Genomic DNA, 21,158 nt, shown 5'->3' with positions numbered 1-21,158 from the left:
CATTACTGAAAATTTATATGTATTTTTATTTTTAAGAAATTAAAGTTTACTAATATGTAGATTGTTGCTGACAATGTCAAAGTATCATTTACACACGTTGTAAGTTATATAAAGTGTCCTGAGGTGGGGGTGGGCGTTGATTTGCTTTAAGATTTGGATGTATTGAATTTTATCTGTGCCTTGTGATGGATCTTGGATTACATTGTCCAGTGTTAAATATATAAACTCTCACAAAACAAACCAACTCTGGGAAAAGATAGCAGAATAAAGATAAATACTAATAAGCACATTTCAACAAGAATATCTCTAATGCATTGTATGAATCTTTTGTTGGCTATATTACAAAATTTATTAAAATGATGATTTAATCATATTTGACACTAAGTCAATCAAAACTAGGGCATCCCTGGTAGCTCAGCTGGTAAAGAATCTGCCTGCAATGCAGGAGACCCCAGTTCAATTCCTGGGTCAGGAATATTCCTGGAGAAGGGATAGGCTACCCATTCCAGTATGCTTGGGCTTCCCTGGTGCCTCAGACAGTATCAAGAATCCACCTGCAATGCAGGAGACCTGGGTTCCATCCCTGGGTTGGGAAGATCCTCTGGAGGAGGGCATGGCAACCCACTCCAGTATTCTTGCCTGGAGAATCCCCATGGACAGAGGACTCTGGCAGGCTCCAGTCCATGAGGTCGCAAAAAGTGACTGAGCGACTAAGCACAGCACAGCACAACCAAAAATAATGAACAAGAGGTCTATTTGAAATTTGGACTTATATTCACTATCATTAAAGGATGAACCTTACCCTGAGTATATGGCATGCCTTGAGAAAAATGACTGGAATAATGCATGAAAAATATGACAGCAAGCAATATCACATTTATTTGTCAGCAAATGGTATTAGAAGATGCATAGAAAACATTGAAGATTTGAAGAAATAAGTATCTGAATAAATTATATAGTATGAAAGGTTCACTGTATAGGTACATGGAAATAGCACTATTTCTAGCATTTCAACCAATGATATTTGATAGGCTCAATTTCAGTAATATGAAGAACTATGATTTATGAGTCACTAAAAGGATTACTGGAAAAGATGCTTGCCAAGCATCAAAATACCCTCTAATTAAAAAATGCATTCTGAAAAAACTGTGTTAACATAGTTTTGTAGTATTGAAGTGGTCGGTGTGGTTGGAATGGAAAAAGATTTCTGGATAAGATTACCAAGCAACTTCCACACATAAAATTCATCTACTTGTCACATATAAGCGAGCTATTTTAGCAAATCAATTAAAATGAAAGGATGCACAAGTGCTGTAGGGTATCATTGATGTGACTTTTTTAAAAATAAAATCTTTAAAATGTAGTAGAAAACAAAATCAAATATAGAAGTGGAGGCTTTACAATAAATACTTGGTAGTAAGGTGGGAGAGTGGCTGTAATATTATTTGCACCACTTGAGGCTTACTGGTTATTCAGTGGGAGATCATTGAGAAGTGATATGAAAGTTGTTGCAGTTATACATTTTTCTTTTACAGAATAAGAATTCTAATTTTGCTGACCTTTTCTGTGATAACAGGTGCTCTCTTAACATATATTTTTGGAAAAAGAAACATACTTGATCTTTTTTTTAAAGTAATCATACTTACAGTGAATGAGAAGATAGCTGCTTTTGGAAAGATCCATAGTATGGAGAGGACATTTTCATATTGAATGTTTGTTGTTATTTTCAAGTTGTGTGACTGTTGCCAAAGCCAATGTAATTGTAAAACTCTAATTTCTGTATAATTTTAACACTGCCCAAAACTGTATCTGAATGTTTTTTCAAATTTGAAACAGAATTTTATAACTTGTTATAAAATCTTCCAAATGAAATCTTTAAATAGGTTAACAGTTTGTTTTTGGTTAAAAAAAGTAAAGGTGCTACATGTACCTCTTAGTTTTTAAGAATGACTGGTTGACACATGGGAAGGTGGAAATTTACTAGCCAAATTTCAACAAAATCTTTTACATAATTGGTGGCTGGGATTGAAAATTGAATACCGTGATTGAATAAGCACAGTTAATGATGCTCTTCTTCCATTTGGATCTTCTCTTTTGTGAGGCTTTTCCCCCTCCATGACAACCATTACAGCTAAATATAACAATAACCTGAACATAGTACCAGATTTTCAAATGATTGTTTCCTAAAGGGTAAAACCAAGCTGAAATACCAAGAATGGCAAATATTTAATCTTATTATACTCTAAAAATTTTATTTTTTAGTGACAACAAGAATGTTTGAAAATTGTTGATAAATAAAACATTAAAGTTTACTTTAAAAACTGTTTATTTCTTGTTTATCTCATTCTTTAAAACATCTATTGCTCCATATGTTCTATAATGCAAACATATAATATAGTGGTATAAGTCTATAATTTATAAGTAGTTGTATATATTGGAGTATGGGCTTATATTTAATCAGTGCCCAGGCAGAAAAACAGACATGACTCAGAACAGAGGGATTTTAATCCAAGAAATTGGTTGCAAAAGTGTTGGAAAGTCTGGAGGAAAGAAAAGAAGGTGGCAGTATTATTTAGCAATAAGTACCTGTAGGAAGCAGGCCTTCCCTGGTGGCTCAGACTGTAAAGAATCTGCCTGCAATGTGGGAGACCCAGATTCTATCCCTGGCTCAGAAAGATCCCCTGGAGGAGGAAATGGCAACCCACTCCAGTATTCTTACCTGGAAAATCCCATGGACAGAGAAGCCTGGCCAGCTATAGTCCATGGAGTCACAAAGAATCAGACACAACTGAGTGATTAACACTAACACCTGTAGAAAGCAATGGAAGGTTTGGTTACCTAGAGCTTATGAGCATTGAGCTGCTGAGGAAGCTGGAGCACTGCTGAGGGTGTGAATGTTAGATTTGCCATGGCCACTGCTTCACGGGAAGCCAGGTAACCACACTCCTACTGATAGGGCAGGAGCCCAGGGGTCCACAGTTCCTCCAGTGCTCTTGAACTTGCCAAGGCTGGTAGAGCTTCTAGTCACCTGTGACGGCTGCTGCTGTTCTGCAACTGTGGTCCTATTGCTGCAGCCAGCAGTCCTGAGAGCCAGATCCCAAGATCTGTGCTACAAGATCTCTGTGCTACAGAGGCTGCTGAAACACCACTGCAGCGATTGCTGGTGCCAAAAACAGAAGGGAAAAAAATTCCCTTTGATCTTCTGCCAGTGCTACCCATCCCAGCAAAGCAATCTAGGAAATGTAGTTTTCAGGTTCAGCCACATAAGAGAGCATGGAAGAGGTGGGAATGGAGTTGAGAACAGACAAGTGATCGACATAGAGTTCAAAATGTTTTTACTGATAGGAAGTATATTTTTAATTGGAGAATCTATTGATCTAGAATACAGGGGTAGTAGCTCAGTAGTAAAAACACATATTCCTCCAAATTTTATAACTTGTTTTATAAAATAGATTCTGGTTTGTTACCTAAAGCTAGTGTTGTTTTTCAGGAGGTACACCCTGGCAATAAGTCGTTTATTTATAGCCAGTATCTGTTTTGATTAGTAGTTACAGTAACATTTCTTACTGGTCTATGCCCATGCCTTTCCAGCTATAAATATTTTTAGGTATCACCCATCACTGACTAAAAACTGCTCTGATTTATTATTTATTTCTATACACTCATTAATTTAACTTTAAAAATAATAGGGGTTTCCCTGATAGCTCAGTTGGTAGAGAATCCACCTACACTGTGGGAGACTCCGGTTCCATTCCTAGGTCAGGAAGATCCTCTGGAGAAGGGATAGGCTATCCCCTCTAGTATTCTTGGGCTTCCCTTGTGGCTTAGCTGGCAAAGATATGCCTGCAATGCAGGAGACTTGGGTTCGATCCCTGGGTTGGGAAGATGCCCTTTAGAAGGGAAAGGCTACCCACTCCAGTACTGGCCTAGGGAATTCCATGGACTGTGTATAGTTCGTGGGGTCGCAAAGAACAGGACATGACTGAGCGACTTTCACTTTCCATTAAATGTGGCACCTGGGAAACTTCAGAATTTTTTAAAAACTTAATATTTGACATTTTATTTTATAACAAATATTTTATAATATTTTATTTTCAAGTATATTGTAAACATTCAATTAAACTGCTATATCAAAATTAATTATTGAATGGCATATTGAATTAGATGCATTTATTGGTGAAGGGAGTATAGTTAAACAAGTTTTTTTATACAAAACCACATGAATTTTTAAAAAATATTAGCTTAAAGTGCTTTTCAGTTTATTTCAGTATCAAATTTTTGGGTATGACTTTATAAGTAGTGTGTATTGAAGTCCCAGATGATTAAATTTCTAAAGTGAAATCCACAATGATGATTTATTTCTTTCATAACCCTTTTCATAATTAATACAGATTTAATTATGGGCAGTATTCTTCTCTTATTGATTACTAATAAAAGCTGTTTCCTGGTGAGGCACTTATTTTATGTTCATATTCTACATAGATGATGTTGGGTGTATTATTTGTGTTGTGGAAGTTCCATTTATTACATTTTAAGTGGTAAAATGTCACCAGTTTGAAATAGAGGAGAACACCACATTTAATTTAAGAATAAGCCTAAATTTATAGCTATTCAACATAAAGCAGAATATGTTTTGATAATCTGATAATTTTGAAACAACCAATGTAATTATTAAAGTATAATGTAATTCATTTCAAAATTTCTGTTTCACAAGAATCCTGTAAATGTATTTGACAAATTATACATTCTGATTGTATGTACTCTGATTAATGAGGTTTTCCTGTATTTGTTATTAATAGAAATGAAGAAGATTGAGATTTTTTTAGATGCTTTTCCAAAAACTTGATATAACCTTATATGTTTCAAAGGTTATGGTTGTAAACCTGTAACTTATCGGGGTTAAGTGAGCTTTCTTAAAAATAAGAGATACCGTTTCTACCTATTTTGAATTATCCCTGTGGCCTGTTGCCTCAGAGAAGTTAGCGGGCTCTTATCATGCTGACTCTATTATTAATAACTGACTTCAATATTACTGGACAGATTGTTATTAATGTTTCCAACTCTTTAATCAAACTGGTTCCTGGTATTTCTTTCATCCTGTTTGAAAGCTATTTATTTATATTCTGCTTTTCTTCATATCCTTTCTTTAAATTTTATTTTGAGATATGTGTACTTTTTCTCAAATATGTTTAAAATAAATGTTGAAATTATCTGGGGAATATAGCTGTTCTCAGACTTGTTTCTTGTCATTATTTTTTCTCCCCAAATTTCTTCCTAATCTGGCTAGTTTATTATTCTAGAAAATTTTGGAGTAGTTTTGTCAAGCCACTCCCTTTATTCCTTCAAATTCCATTTGGATTGAGTTTAGACCTGACTTCTGCCACTTATTTGCTGCAAGACTTTGGTCTCAGTTTCCTCATCTATAAATGAAAGTATTAATAGTACCTTTCTTATAATGCTGTGGGGAGGGTCAAATGAGTTACGTAGCACTAAGTACAGTTCCTGACTCTGCAATGGTGGTAACTTTTATTATAAGAAGGCATCCTTACTAAGAGTAGCAACTTTTTAGATGAGAAGAATATGGAGTTTGAGTTTTCACGTATCGAGTTACCAAGCAGAACAGTGGGGATCTCGCTAACCTGCTAGACAAACAATGTCTGTAGCAGTTAAGATGCCTCTTTTATAACCTATGTAACTTTTATTTTTCCTGTGAAATACCCTCTGTAGTTTCTCTTTCTTTTTCCTTGTGCACTGAATATAATCTGTACATATGAATAAATTATTATGTAAGTGTTGAAACTTTAAAGACAGTTCCTAACACTGTTCTAGACTGTGTAGGAGAGAAGGTTGAGCAGGGAGCAGACAGAGTTAATGTAGTATATATACCTAGTACATTTTTCTAGAGCCAGGGAGATAAGAATGATATTTTTATGTTTTTTAATTTTTTTGATTCAAATTGTATTGATTGTGTCATGAAAGTACTCTCCTCTAAATTTCTGAAGATATTCATGTCATTTAAGATCAGTTTATAGAGGTAGTATTTAATAACAATAATAATAGTCAATAGTAATCTTGTAATTCAGACAATCTCTGTGTCTTCTCACATGACCATTTTTCTCCTATGTATTTGTGGGGGGGAAAGGTGATTGACTCATATCCATATTCAAGTCATTCTATGTGGAAGAGGCTTTTGGCTTTTTGCTATTCACTATTCACCATTTACTGGCCACTGTTCAAAGTGCCACTGGTCACTCCTTGCAACTCTGAAGTGTGTACTGTCTCACTAAGAAGTGCCTGTGTTTTCAGAGGCTATAGCATAGGAGCTGTACATTCATATGGCTGTACTTTGATTTTTCCATCTTAGCCAAGGTGGCGCAATGGTTAATAATCCGCTTGTCAGTGCAGGAGATACAAGAGACCCGAGTTTGAGTTGGCAAGATCCCCTGGAGTAAGAAATGGCAACCCACCCCAGTATTCTTACCTGGAAAATTCCATGGATGGAGGAGCCTGGTGAGCTACTATCCATGGGATTTCAGTCAGATGCGGCTGAACACACACGCACGCGCGCACACACACACACGCGCGGACAAGCTAATCAACAGGGTTATAGAATATACCAAGCTTTCCACGTTTGGAAAGAAGGTTTGTATTGCAAAAATGCAGACCTCTTGGAATTTCATATTAGGCAACACTTTAAAAACAAACAAACAAACATCTGTGGCCACCTTGACATTGGGGAATTTCTCACTGTCCCCTCTTTCCTGTGATTCTCCTCTCTTCCTCCTCCCCTCTCATTTCTATGCTCCTCTGCCTCCAAACTGTTATTTAGTTCTTCTGCAGCACACTTTAAACACACAAAAAGAATTATTCAGGTCTCACTCTTTGACCCTAACCAGCTTAAAAGCTATTTTTCTTAAAGGATATGGTTCCATTCCTACAAGGAACTCTAAGGCCAGTTTCAGACTTATACTAGAACATATGTTGTAGATGTGAAAGAAATTATGGATAAGTAAAATGTCCATCATTGCAACATGACTCATATTTTCACTCCTCCCCCTTCTTTTTGTTTTTAATCTGGGCAATAAAGGTATCTTTTGGAAATGTTCTTGTGAACAATCTTAAGCTATTCCAATTTTTTTTTTCCTGTTTAGCTTCACATAATATAAAAACATTAATGATCCCTGAGAAAGGACTTGGCAAAAGTATACCTGGGATAGGGGTATATATTCAAATGTTTTTGAATTTAGTTGATTTGTTTTCAAAATTTTTTAAAATCCCATCTTTTATTTATTTTTGGAAGTATTCACTTGCCAAATCAATAATCTCTGATCAAATTACATTGTAACCCTAAAATTAATGGCATTTGATGCTCCAGGGCAATAGGTATCACTGATTTCCACATCATTTAAGAAGTACATGTACTGTGTACTTGTAGAAGACTCTTTACTACGCACCTTGGGGACAATGGACAAACTTTGCTTAATGAGTCTATAAGCCACACTGTTGGAGAAAAAGCTATCTTCAGGCCAACCTCAGTACCCCCCCTGTAACACACACACACACACACATCTTTCATAAGGCATATTTTAAATTTAGGTATATATGCTTGTTTTGTTTAATTTCACTTTAGATTTTTGAGGAAAGTGCAGGAAACTTAAGGCACTGCATTACATGGGATATTACAGGAAGTAGTGGCAAGATTATCTGCTTCTTCTAATATTATTTACGTGTCTGTCCCCCACCAGCCTGTGAAATCCTCACAAGCAGAAACTACATCACACATTTTATCTTCACTTGTCACTCTGAAGTATAGTAGTATGGCACATATTTGGGCACAAAATACATGTTTAGTTAGCACACAAAGATCAGAGTGGTTAAATTCTCTCTTGCAGAATAAAACTTTAGTATAAAAGTCTTCAGAATATATCTAAATAGTTCAAAGTTAAAACCAACTACATAAAAATCATAAGATATTATTTAGCATCTCTTACAAATCATTTATAATTAAATCCTTGCTTTTCATGCCTTTCTCAAGCTGCGGAAAGCAAGAATTTTTAAATTATATTTTATATTATTATTTATTTAATTATTTAGACAATTACTTGCTTTAGTATTTGATATTTGAACGAGGGAAACTTTAAGAACTGTGTAGTTTCTTTCTTTTTTTTTTTTTGCTTTTTTAAACACAGGGCATTCATATGGGAACTACATATAATGCTACTTCTTGTTCTGTAGTCACCAAGCCGTGTTTGACTCTTTTGCAACCCTGTGTCTCTAGCCCACTAGGCTCCTTCTGTCCATGGGATTTTCTAGGCAAGAATACTGAAGTGGGTTGCCATTGGGCTTTATGAATTGATAGCCTTATTGGTTACAAATTATTATATTTTCCACTTCAAGCAAATGGTTGCATATACTATGGACATCGGGAAACAAAGAAGGGTGATTAAATGGATTATGTAACCTTATAAAATAGAGTTCAGTTCAGTTGCTTGGTAGTGTCCAACTCTTTGCAACCACATGAACTGCATGCCAGGCCTCCCTGTCCATCACCAACTCCCAGAGTCCACCCAAACCCATGTCCTTTGAGTCTGTGATGCCATCCAGCAATCTCATTCTCTGTTGTCCCCTTCTCCTCCTGCCCTCAATCTTTCTCAGCATCAGGGTCTTTTCAAATGAGTAAATTCTTTGCATCATGTGGCCAAAGTATTGGAGCTTCAGCCTTAGCATTAGTCCTTCCAATGAATATTCAGGACTGATATCCTTTAGGATTGACTAGTTTGATCTCCTTGCAGTCCAAGAGACTCTCAAAAGTCTTCTCCAACACCACAGTTCAAAAGCATCAATTCTGGGATCAGCTTTCCTTATAGTCCAACTCTCACGTCCATATATGACTACTGGAAAAATCATAGCCTTGACTAGATGGACCTTTGTTGACAAAGTAATGTCTCTGCTTTTTAATATTCTGTCTAGGTTGGTCATAACTTTCCTTCTACGGAGTAAGCCTCTTTTAATTTCATGGCTGCAGTCAGCATCTGCAGTGATTTTGGGCCCAGAAAAATAAAGTCTGCCACTGTTTCCACTGTTTCCCCATCTATTTCCCATGAAGTGATAGGACCGGATGCCATGATCTTAGTTTTCTGAATGTTGAGCTTTAGGCCAACTTTTTCACTCTCCTCTTTCAGTTTCATCAAGAGGCTCTTTAGTTCTTCTTCACTTTCTGCCATAAGTGTGATGTTATCTGCATATCTGAGGTTACTGATATTTCTCCCGGCAATCTTGATTCCAGCTTGTGCTTCCTCCACCCAGCATTTCTCATGATGTCCTCTGCATATAAGTTAAATAAGCAGGGTGACAATATACAGCCTTGACATACTCCTTTTCCTATTTGGAAACAGTCTGTTGTTCCATGTCCAGTTATAACTGTTGCTTCCTGACCTGCATACAGATTTCTCTTTCAGAATGTTCCACAGTTTATTATGATCCACACAGTCAAAGGCTTTGGCATAGTCAATGAAGCAGAAATAGATGTTTTTCTGGAACTCTCTTGCTTTCTCCATGATCCAGCGGACGTTGGCAATTTGATCTCTGGTGCCTCTGCCTTTTCTAAAACCTGCTTGAACATCTGGAAGCTCATGGTTCACATATTGCTGAAGCCTGGCTTGGAGAATTTTGAGCATTACTTTTCTAGCACATGAGATGAGTGCAATTGTGCGGTAGTTTGAACATTATTTGGCATTGCCTTTCTTTGGGATTGGAATTACTAGACACTTAAACCAAATGTATTGAGAGTTATGGGTGTAAATTAGAAGAAAAATTTGCACCATGCTATATTGGTAAGCAAGGTAAGAGGAAGTGTCAAGATATGTTGGATTTGACTCAACCACAGAATCTTCTGGGTAAATGAGGCTTGAGTTAGCATTAAATATTGGGAGACAATATGGTGTAGAAATTAAACACATGATCTCTAAACCAGACAGGCTGGTTTTAGGTCTCATTACTGTTGTGCTGTGTGATCTTGAGCAAATCACTTAACCTCTCTGTTTCTTCATCTGGAAAATGAAACTGAAAATAATGCCTACCTCATAGGGTCATTATTAGGATTTAGTGAGTTAATAAATGCAAAGTACTTATAGGAGTGCCTGGCACATAGTAAGGACTTAAGCATTAGCTATCATCATTATCATTATTATGTTAACCTGGTCAATTCCTTCCTTTTAAATTTAATTTTTTAATGTGAAACTGAGAATGGCTAGTTGGCTTGCTGAGGTTACACAAAATATTTATAGTAACAGTGGGACCAAAACTAGTTCTTAACTCCCACCTTAGAATCTTTCTACAGGATGAAATTGCCCCATGGCATATCAACATATGAAACAATTTAATTTAATAACTTTATAATTTCAGAGCCTGATAGTCAATTAGGATTATTGTTTCATGTGGTGCAATGGTCAATTTAATACATGGGTCACCAGTTCCAGTAGGGAAAGTGTATCTTGAACTCTAGAAAGTACTAAGAATGTGTCACTTATTGTGCTTGGAATCTAGTAAAGTATGCAGATGTGGAAAAACTGTTGAGATGTTGTGCATTTTTCACTAAGCCAAAATATTTGTTTTTCTTTTTTAATTCAACTAACTGGTTGTTCTTTAGAAAAGGTGAATAGACTTCATGGTCCTTTACATTCCTTTTGGTTCCTGTTGGTAGAAATCAAATATTGTCTTCTTATTCTCCTTGGGTAAGAAAAAGGTACTCTTAAACAAAGGAATTGATGCTTATACAGTGAAGTAGTTTTGTTTGTGCAAAGGAACACATCCTACTTTGAGAGAATCATAAAACACTAAACCAAGTAAAAAGGATGATTTTACAATTAATATACTTAATTATTGGTGCCTAAATGCAAAGTTTGAATAGGTCAGAATCAGTTATATTTTTCATTTGTATATAAATTTTCTTTAGAATATTTAGCCTCTATTGTACTGTTCCTAAGTTCCATCTAAATGACACACAGACAAACTGTACAGAAATATCTTAAGAAAGGTAGCTATCTAGGTACACGGGCAGAGTCTAGTTTAAAAAACTGGGAGACAAGGAGAAGGGCTTGAAACTAGTTCTGTTTTCTGGTCTTTGTGATTCCATGGCTGCAAATGTATCACTTATGGGAGAAAAGGCACCTGGGAGTGGGGGAAGGGGTGGGGAAACACGCGATGGGGTAAGGAGTGCAGTATCAGCATTATTTTAGTTCAAGCAACATGTAGCGAAAAAAAAAATGAGAGGCATCAGACAAAGAAAAACATTTTTTTTTTCTTTTAAGGAAGCTTTATTTAGAAGCATTGATTATTTTTATTTTTTCCTCCTAATAAAAGAACAAGGGGTTTCTGCTGTGGTTTCAGATCCATATTCTATGTAATCTTGTCCTGCTAGTGATGGAAGCTTCTTGTGGGATTTATTTCTGTTGTTGTAACACTATGTACTATATGCATTGCACCTGTTCACACAAAGTACAAGGCACTGTGATGTTTATACAGATAGATGCTTCAAATAAGAAACCGATCTGCCGCCTTCTAGAGTACCAATCTATTAGTTACTTAATTCAACTGAATTATTTTTCTGTCTGCGATTTTGCTTATGGTCTTGATTTATTTACTGAGGAATGATTTCTTCTTCGCAGTTATCAGTTTTGTCTGAGATCAGTTTTCCTATTGTATGGAGTATGTTTCTTTCAGAGCTTCCTTTAAGACTGCTTTGACTTTAAAATCATTACTAGGCTTTTGTCAGAGCAGATTTGTTGACACTCTTTTCACATTAAAAAAATAAATTTATAAGACTGCACAAATAGGCTATGTATTTCACTATTTCCTGCTAATATGCAAAAAATGTATTTATGATAATTACATGTACTGTATGCCAGAACTGAAACAATGCATTCCTCATAATGGAGCATAAATAAAGAAGGTGGAGCCAGCTGCTCTTAAACTGTTTATTTGCAGCAGTAATGCTATAGAGAATATACCTTTTTCACTCTGTTGGTCTGGCAGTACTGAACCTGTTGCTGCATTAGACGAGTTGCGTTTTGCTGGATAGGGGAAGGAGGGCTGTCTGCTGTCTGGTAGGAGGGCTTTGTCTGTGCCTTTCTCTCTCTGTTTCTTTCTGTTTTTCTTTCTCTCTCTCCTCTCTCTCTCACTCGCTTGCTCTGTCTCTGTCTCTCTCTCCCTCTCTGCCCCCCCCTCCCTCCCTCCCTCTCTCTCTCTCTTCCCGTCTCTGTGGTTTGTAAGGTAGGTTGCAGTGTGTGTATATACACAACATCAAGAGCAGGAAAATGGACTCATTAGGGAGGCAGGCAGTCATTACCACTCACACTGTACTTCCAGGGAGACACCGATTATGAGAAGAGAAACTCAGCGCTGGGGAAGAAGGTAGGGCAGACAACTTTCAAAAAAAAAAAAATCCTGCTCCCTCAATCCCCCCTCTACCTATCATCTCCTTTAGCCCCCATGCTTTTATTCTTTCTCCCTTGAATTTTAATTTCCAGATTTAAGTTTGACAGAGCTATTGCTAGCTTAAAATTTGGAATATCTCTAGGAGGCCTATCCTCTACTAATTTTCTTCCTACTTATTTAAGGGTGTGCCCTTGTGATTTAGTTTAATTACTTTAAAAATAATTACAAACAAACCTATTTTTCTCACTAAAGTTCCAAATAAATCAGTATCTTTCACTCTTTTAAAACAGACCCCTCCGTATGTTTGTCAGTCTCTTTGCTTTTCTTGTCTGTTTATGCAATTCCATCTGTCTGTCTATATATCATGTTGTCCTTATTTATTGCAAACTGGGTTTTGTTAGTTATGTGCCAATGAGTTTTAGCTGCAGTGACAGCGTGGGTATTACTAAAGTGAGACTCTTGTTCTTTGTTTTACATTGAAGTTTAAAGTCCATATTTACAGTTTAAATCCTTGAAGCAGTTTAAATACCTTTTGCCAGTATATTGATTTGATGGCATTGGCCATAAGGTGAGGGGTTGTCACTAAGTGTGGGTAAAAATCTAGTAATTAGTTTTATTATTACATACTCTTCTATATTTCATCTGGGGATGTATTTGGAAAGGAATAAGTTATTCTGTTTTGTAACTTTTATTTTGCAGATGAACTTTTACATTTATAGGGCTATCACTGTGGGTTAGTAAGAATGCACACTTTCTTAACAAGAAGTTTTTATCCTGGGACAGTTTCCTTTTAGTATGTTACTGTTTATTATGCTTGGGGAGGGAGGAGTCGGGGGCTGGCCATCTTTTTACAAAGTGGAAGCTATGAAGTGTATCAGGCCATCTTGTGCAACAACTGTAAGTATTCATTTAACATTTCGGGAACTATAAATAATGTATTTGTTAGTTCAAGCATAGTTTTTGAGGTGTTTTCTTTTTCCTGTATTATTTATTTTTCTTTTTTATGGTGGGAAAAGTTGCCTTTACAACTAGCTGACATTGTTGAAGAGTTTTCCCAGAACAGTGTTCTTTGATTCAAAGAAGTAGTTAAATAGGTCCATTTGAAATGGTCTCCTTAGTGGAGTTTTATTTGGGTTTGTCGGAAAGTAAAACTGTTATTCCTTTGACAAAAATTAAGTCAGGTGGTAAGATAAATATTTTCCGCATACACATAAGCAATGATAGAAAATGGATGCTAATCTATAGAGATCTTTGATAGTAATAATCACCTTTTTCTTAATAAATTATTTATTTAATAGAAGTGGCACTTTTTTTTTTTAAATTCCATTAGGCCTCTCTGATAACACAAAGAAGTCCATAAAGCAATATTCTTAACCCACCTGGGATGCTGTAGCAGATTCTCAAACACGTTCTCGATGTTCCAACCTAGTAAAATGTTTATTAAAAATCCATTATTCCAAAGGTGGTGAACTTTTGCAACTGAAAGGCTTTCTTCCCTTTCTTTTAAAAAATTTGTTCAGAGACTTTTAATTTGCTTGTTTTACACAAACCGTCTTTTAAGCTGGAAGGCCAGCTTTGACCAAGAGTAGTACAGATGCTAAGGACACTCAGTCAGGTCCTGTCAGGGATTTTTTTAACCCTGAAGGTCTAAAGGGGAACTTTGGGGGAAACTACTGAAAGTGTATGTTCATATGGTATGCAATATATGGTGTTTCAAATGTGATTTTTTTTTCCATTTGAGACTTTTGACTCAAACATTTGTTTAAAAACTAGTGTCAAAGTGTGCATGTCTGATGCACCTGTCATTTTCTATATTAATATTATGAGAACTACCTAAAATTCTAATCTTTTTAAAAGAAATCTTTACTATATCTCTTGACTAATAATTCTTTTTCTGTACACATGTATGTGAGCAGATACCTGTGTGCATGTGTGTATATATTTATGTACATATTCTCATATATGTGTGGATAAAGGAAACAAATTCTTTGAGGATATGACATCTTAAAATTTTATGTTAAGCATATTTAGGTTAATTAGAAGCAAACAAAAAAAAAAACAGGTTTTTAAGAGAAGATGAAAATTTCCTTTAACCTTCTAGAAAGAATAACAGTAAACATTTAGTCATTTTTGTGGTTGGTTAGATTTTTAGAATGTGTATATATTTTCTTTTGCATTATAATTCTGAGCCTTCAGTAGATCTAAAATATTTTTAGTATGAAAAATAATCAAAGGCTTTTCTTGGAGGGACTGTCACAATCTAAATACAGCAGGACATTATAAAATGTGCATAAGGAAACTTAAAACCAGTGTATTCTGCTATATAGGGATTTGGAAAGCTGAAAGGCTTGCATCACAGGAGGGCTATAGAGTGCCAGAAGAATTCATTAACCAGCCTTACTGGTTATGGTGGGCTTTTCCTATCAGCACATGAAATCTGCCTATTGAAAGCCCGAAGTCTTGGTCAGGTCACAGTATGTTTCGTTTTAATGTTGGAGCAGACAGTTATCTAACACACCCACATGAGGAAGTGTTCTAAAGCAGTTATTTCATGCTTTGCCATGCCCTGTAGCTAAAACAATTTGGTATTGAGTGACGTGTTATGTGCTTTTTAACTCCTATCCGATGAAAATCAGTTTTGACTCCTTGAAAAGGACCAAAATAGTGGAATGCAAGGCAGCGTAATTCAAATGCTAAGCACATGTTGGTTTAAACTTTTTTCTTTAACTTAAGGGGAGAGTCACTATGGTCATTTTTAATATAAAGACTATATAATGATTTCTTGGATTTTACTCATTAAGATTTCAAGACTTTTGGATACTTTTCTTCTTCACATTTTTTTCTCCAGAAGCCTACATTCATCAAAGGAATAGCAGCTGCATATTTTTCCCTGAAATGTGAACAAATAAATGGTATTCCTGTTTATTTATCTATTTTTGAATTTTAATGATTAGTCCTTGTGCTAATTAACAAATTCCCGTATTCATAAAATCTGGCACTTCATAAATATCCAATTGTGTGATTATCTACACATGTTCTGGCTTTCTATAAATATAGAAATTATCAGTGGCTGTGTTCATGAACTCACCCAAGCTTGAGTAGCGGCTAGTCCTGCTGCCACAGAGGAGCCAAGTTCAGACCCTGAGCAAATGCATTGCCCCAGGGTCTGGCAAGGTGTGTAGAGGCAGCATCTGGCTGATACTGCTAACTAGTGATCCTTTCTGGCAAAGGAAGCACTGATGTTGACATTCTTTGAATGCCACTAGTTCCAGCCTTCTTCAGTCCCAAGGGTGGCCTCTTTTAAGTCTAAAAGTTGATAATAGATATTAGAGCTGACTTGTCTTGGAGGCCACTTTAGAAACATATTTTAGCAAACTGCATTTTTTCAGTGGAAAATGTGCTTTATTAAACTTCTACAAAGGAATAAACTAGTACCTCACCCTAAAGTCCTTAGCCAGTAAGAATGTAATTAGCATGAAAAGTTGAGTAGCACTGAAAAGAAAACTTAAATATTTTCATTTATATGGCCATGTAACTATCACAAGCACATAGAAATCATATACTGCTTACATAGTAATAGTTCACCCCACATCAAGGGCAATAAACACTAGCAGTTGTGCAAATTTGTACATCTAAGAGTTATTATTAGAAATCAACCCTTTTATATGATTTTTTTTTCATGTTGTATAAGCCATTTTGGTTAGCTTATGCAACACTGGGTGTTATTTACAATGTTTCTAGAGACAGCATTGGCCATTTGATTCTTTGCTCCAGATTTTCAAATTACATATGCTTTTTCTAGTTTATTTGGCAAAACTTGGTGAATTTTGCAGTATTCTTGAAAACCAATCTTTCATGCATTTCCATTGCCTACGTAATTTCTAGCATATTGCTAAATCCTCAGGGATTATAACCAATGGCAAATAACTAACAAAATCCTTTCAATTCTTTACCAAAAACCCAAGGGCAATATCTGTATCCTAGAATTCCTAGAGAAAGTCTAAATTCATGTATTTTCCTGTAACATAGATATTATACATTTAGTCATCAAATAACATTGATGTCAGTTATGTTTAATGTATCAAAATAGATTCTTTGAGCTCTATTACTTCTAATTTCAGTGTAGGCTGTGGGAAGAAATAGTGCCATCTATTATTACTATCATGTATGTGTAACCACTACAGCAGATGTTAGAAACAACATTCAAGGGCCTATAAGAAAAAAAGGGCTTTTCTGCCACTCTAGCTGTTCAACTGTAATAATGAGTAAGTGGCGTGCTATTTCCACACTAAACTGTGGAAAAATTATGTTTGACTTTGGCTTCATAACCTCTACTCTACTCTAGGATCAAGCTTTTTTTGTGATTCTACAATTTGCTTGAAAATAATCAGCTTGAGGACATGGACCTTGCCTTTCTGGAATCTTTTGACACTCAGTTGAACCTTCAGCTTAGGGTATTCTGTAGTTCAGTTAACCAGTGCAACCCTTATATAACTGCTTTAACTTAGGGAAAGTTAGCTACTGACTTCCAAGTGAGTACATTGGGAAAGGAGCAAGGGCTAAGTACATTGATCCATCTACTTACCAGATGGAAACTAAATTTCTGAATATGGAGTTTTACCTCTGAAACTTTGATGGGAAGGGTGGTAATTATTGTACTTTGTGTTTATTTTCCTGATACTACAAGTAATTTTGCCACTGCGTTATTCTGTCATGAGATATGATGAATTCAACATACATATTACACATTATGCATTTAAAAATGTTAAGAGTTTATTTGAAAGCTGTTCATAATAAATAACTAATGTAAGGATTTGCATTAAAAAAAATAAAACTATTTAATAGAGTTTGGGGTTTTTGGAGATTAAAAAGATGTCCAATACATTGAAACTAAAAATGGTGATAATAATTCATCTTAATATATAATAGTGTTATTTCATTCTTTAGAAATTTTCCATCTAAACTTCTTTTAAAAACCACATTTGAATTTAAATTATTTAAACTTTAGTTCTCTATTGTTTAAAAGGCTATAATTTTTTATTAAATGAACCTGGATATTTGCTGTTTTTTCCTTTTCTTTCAGAGATTTTTCTCTGAATTGCTATTGTAATCAAATTATGATTTGTTGTTGACAAATTTCTTTTATAGTATGAGCGTCTTTCCATAAATGAAATGCAAGTGGGAAAAAGTTAAAGGAATGTTGTCAGTTTGCTTATGTACCAAATTAAAACTAAGTAAAAAAGCTATTACTAGCAGAAAACTATGAATCTCTTAGGTGATGTAATTTTTCTGGGGGATAGTATGCATGTGTATGAACACTGTATGATTATCAATGTAAACAAAATCCCCTTATTTAGACACCAACACATTTAAATAATGAGAATATGGTCCTCTCTTTTATTGGTTAAATAGGATCTAGGCAAATATAGGTAGTCTCAGGGATGGCTTTATACTGTTGGTCTGTTGTTGTTTTTTTACTGTTTTTGAATATTGGACATACTAAAATTCTTTTTGACCCAAGAAATGCACTTTGGGTCTGCACATATTTACTAACATCTCCATCTTCTGGGTTGTTTTCACTTGTCACCCCAGCTTTATATTGGGCAAAAAGAGCTGAAATAGCTCGTACTCTTTCTAGTTGTTCAAATCAACAAAAAGCTTTATCCCTTCACCTCATCTCTAGAGGAGAGAAGAATAGAGATGATTAAGAAGCAAATGAAGATAAGAACATGTATAAGTAAAGCTGAGGGTGAAGGGAAAGGGGCCTTTGAAGCTTCTAAATGTGTAAGTGTAATGAAAGAAAAAGACTTTCTCCCCAACACTCAATAAAAGCCATCTGACCTGTTGGACACAGCATTCTCTTCTCCCTATGCCTGTTTAAAAAACAGATTTACCTAAATTCTCCTTCTCCTCCAAGAAAGAGTCCAATGGTACCACCAAAAGAAGATCACGGGAGAGAAAGTCATAAGGAATCACATTTCTAAAATGCTCACTGCCAGATTTTCTTCATACCTTTTTCCTTTTAAGCCTTGGTTTGGGGATTATGAGCAGACTTTCCTAGTTGGTAAACTGATTTCATTTTTTGGGTAATAAGCTTCCCAACAAAGCATTCCCAAGGCATGCCACAGAAGAGCATCATGAGTTTAATTAAAACGGGTAAAGTGATTGACTGAGTTTATGTGCATGCGTGTGTGTGTGTGTGTGTTTCCTCTCTTAAAATAAAGTTAAATATTTTTTATATGAAACGAAACAAAAACAACTCTAAACTTCGTGTCAGTCTGAATGGATTCAGATTTCTTTTTAGAGTAGCTTTCTGAAACCATTTTTGTATAGTGGTTTTGAGCAGCACATTCTATTCCTTGTCCACTTGCTTCTTCACTTTTTAAATGTTAAATAAATGTGAATAATTCCTTAGTTTAAAAAAAAGCATGCTCTTTTGATGGGCTCAGAATATACCCATAAATATAAAGATGTGCTAGGACTTATTTACCATACTATCAGCTTAGCATGAAAATACATGAGTGAAAGGTTTAGGAACTAATTTTTTTCCTAGTATGTTGAGAGAAACGCTATGGTGTGGTAAACAAACCAAACCAAACCAACCAACCAACCAAACAAACAAACAAACAAAAGACAGCGTCTTAGAGAACCAAGGCATCAACTAATGTCAAAAAGGATTTAAACTGGTTGAATTGCAGACCTGGTTTCTACTCCTAACTGATTATATGACTTTGAATAAATCATAATCTCTCTGTTCGTCAGTCTCTTTGCCTGTAAAGTGAAGGATAAATTTCTTTATTAGGTTTTCTTTTATCTTAAAGATTGTGTGCATTTATTATAAGTGTGTGTATATATATATATATGTTAATTCTGCTTGCATTTTCTACCTATAAATCACAAATGTATGGAGAGAAGTTTAGGTTGGTAATAATGGAAGAATAAAGGCAATTTAGGTGATCTAAGAGACCACACACACACACTTTAGTTTTTGGGTTATTGTTGTCCTCAGCCTAAGTAGATATCACAATATATTATTAGGGCTAATTAATAATTCAATGAATGCAGTGAATCAAAAGTTGTCGTTTTTCAGACGAAGTGGCATGATGGCCTATGGATGGTTGGATAAAAAAGCTACTTTTAAGTGAATGAAGCACAGTATGGTTCCTATGGCTCCACTCCTCCTCAGTGGCCACTAGGTGGAGAGGTGGTCCATGTCCATGGCCTTGCCCGTGGTAAACAGCTCACTTCCTACTTTCTATTAGCAAAGCTGCACTACATGCGTTTGAACAAATCTGTGAACACACACATGACATTTTGCAGAAACCATCAGAGAATATATTCTCTTCTATATAGGCATGATGTGGTATTCATGAAATGCAAAATGATTTGCTCCTTCTTTGGCCACTATTAATGTTGGTGGACCTAGGAGAAGGCCAGATTATGACTCAGGTTTTAGTTGTCGCAATAGGGCCTCCTACCTTTTTCCAATTTGTCCATTTTGAAAGGGTCCTGAAATGAATGTCAGCACGACAGTGCCACCTTGTGTCCCTATTGCTGCGAGAGTAACTGATGCATGACACCGTGAAAAGGAAAGAGCAGGAATTTGCAAATATTGGGGAAATTGTTTCAACCTCTAATTTTGCAGTGACCGCATAAAAATCTGTGTTTTAGTGTATTTGGCAATTCTTACATGCAGAGAGAAGTTAGGATATGTTCACTTTGCCCATTCTCTCATTCCATTGTATATTAAAAATACTTTAAAAATTCCAGGCACAAACAGGAATGTGTTTAATTTAGAACTGGGGATGAAGGCAGGGATTGTCAGAGATACTCACCTAATTCTTAGCACTTGTAAGGCCTCAGCCCTGTTGTTTTAGACAGTGAGGTGATCCTTGATCCAGCACATTCTCATAGCAACTTTTATCGGCATACCCTGGTAACATCACTTTTTACATTGTACTGCCATTGTTGGTAAGCATTATCTTTCAACTGAACCATGATTTCCTCCAGGATAGTGTTTGTGTCTTATTCATCCTTCTGCCTCGAGAACTTTCTGTGGGATTCAGCCCAGAGGCACTCAAATATTTGAGATCTGAAAAAATGATTATGTCTAGCTTGTTTATAACTTATTTGTTTTATTTTTATTGGTTTTTTAATTTTAAGTAATTCTAGAGCTTTTTCACTTTGGAAAAATGCCATCAGATACCACCTACTCTCCAAACATCCCTTTATAAATTTATCAATAATTTCTCTCACATTAAAAATGATTGTTTTTTATTTTGAAAACAATGTATTGCCTTTCCATGAATGTATATTGTAGTTGATTTTGGGGTAAAAATAGTTTATCTCTAGTTCTATCTTTACAGTAAATTTGCTATATTACTTTAGGTAAGATGCCTAACTTTTCTAGATTTGTTTCCTGTTCATTAAATAGGCAGGCTAGACTAGTTGATTTTAAGATACTTAAGATACTTAAAATAAGGTTTTTGTCAATATTTTTGCTAGATTTTATTGCAACAGCTGTGTGAAAAGAAAAGTATCATGGTCAAGTTTTCATTTTATAGAGACTATTTTGATGGCTGAGGAATAGTACTGGAAGGCATCAAACAGAGGTGAGGAGACTAGAAACTAATGAAAGCAATAGTCCAAGTCAAAAGAAATGAGACTAGGGCTGTAACTGAAAGGCAAGGTGGGAAGGGACACATGAAAGAGACAATTAGAAG

The 21,158-nt window shown here is 35.5% G+C and overlaps 1 protein-coding gene across 14 annotated transcripts in view; it reads left to right on the top strand.

The window, feature by feature from the left end:
* Nucleotides 1-21,158, top strand: part of ZBTB20 (zinc finger and BTB domain containing 20) — an 891,891-nt gene that overhangs the window by 35,143 nt on the left and 835,590 nt on the right. For 11 of the 14 annotated variants that reach the window (XM_055430885.2, XM_055430310.2, XM_055431294.2 and 8 more), the window contains exon 1: nucleotides 12,225-12,411. The exons of the other annotated variants lie outside the window; for them this stretch is intronic. The gene's annotated coding sequence lies outside the window, so the exon portion shown is untranslated. Of the gene's footprint in view, nucleotides 1-12,224; nucleotides 12,412-21,158 lie in introns of those variants that run through there. 14 annotated transcript variants of the gene reach the window in all.

Source organism: Moschus berezovskii, chromosome 1 (genome assembly GCF_049115385.1).
Source record: "Moschus berezovskii isolate FMDL1 chromosome 1, NW_MosBer_1.0, whole genome shotgun sequence".
NCBI classification, from domain to species: domain Eukaryota; kingdom Metazoa; phylum Chordata; class Mammalia; order Artiodactyla; family Moschidae; genus Moschus; species Moschus berezovskii.
This window is presented reverse-complemented; position numbering and strand designations above follow the sequence as displayed.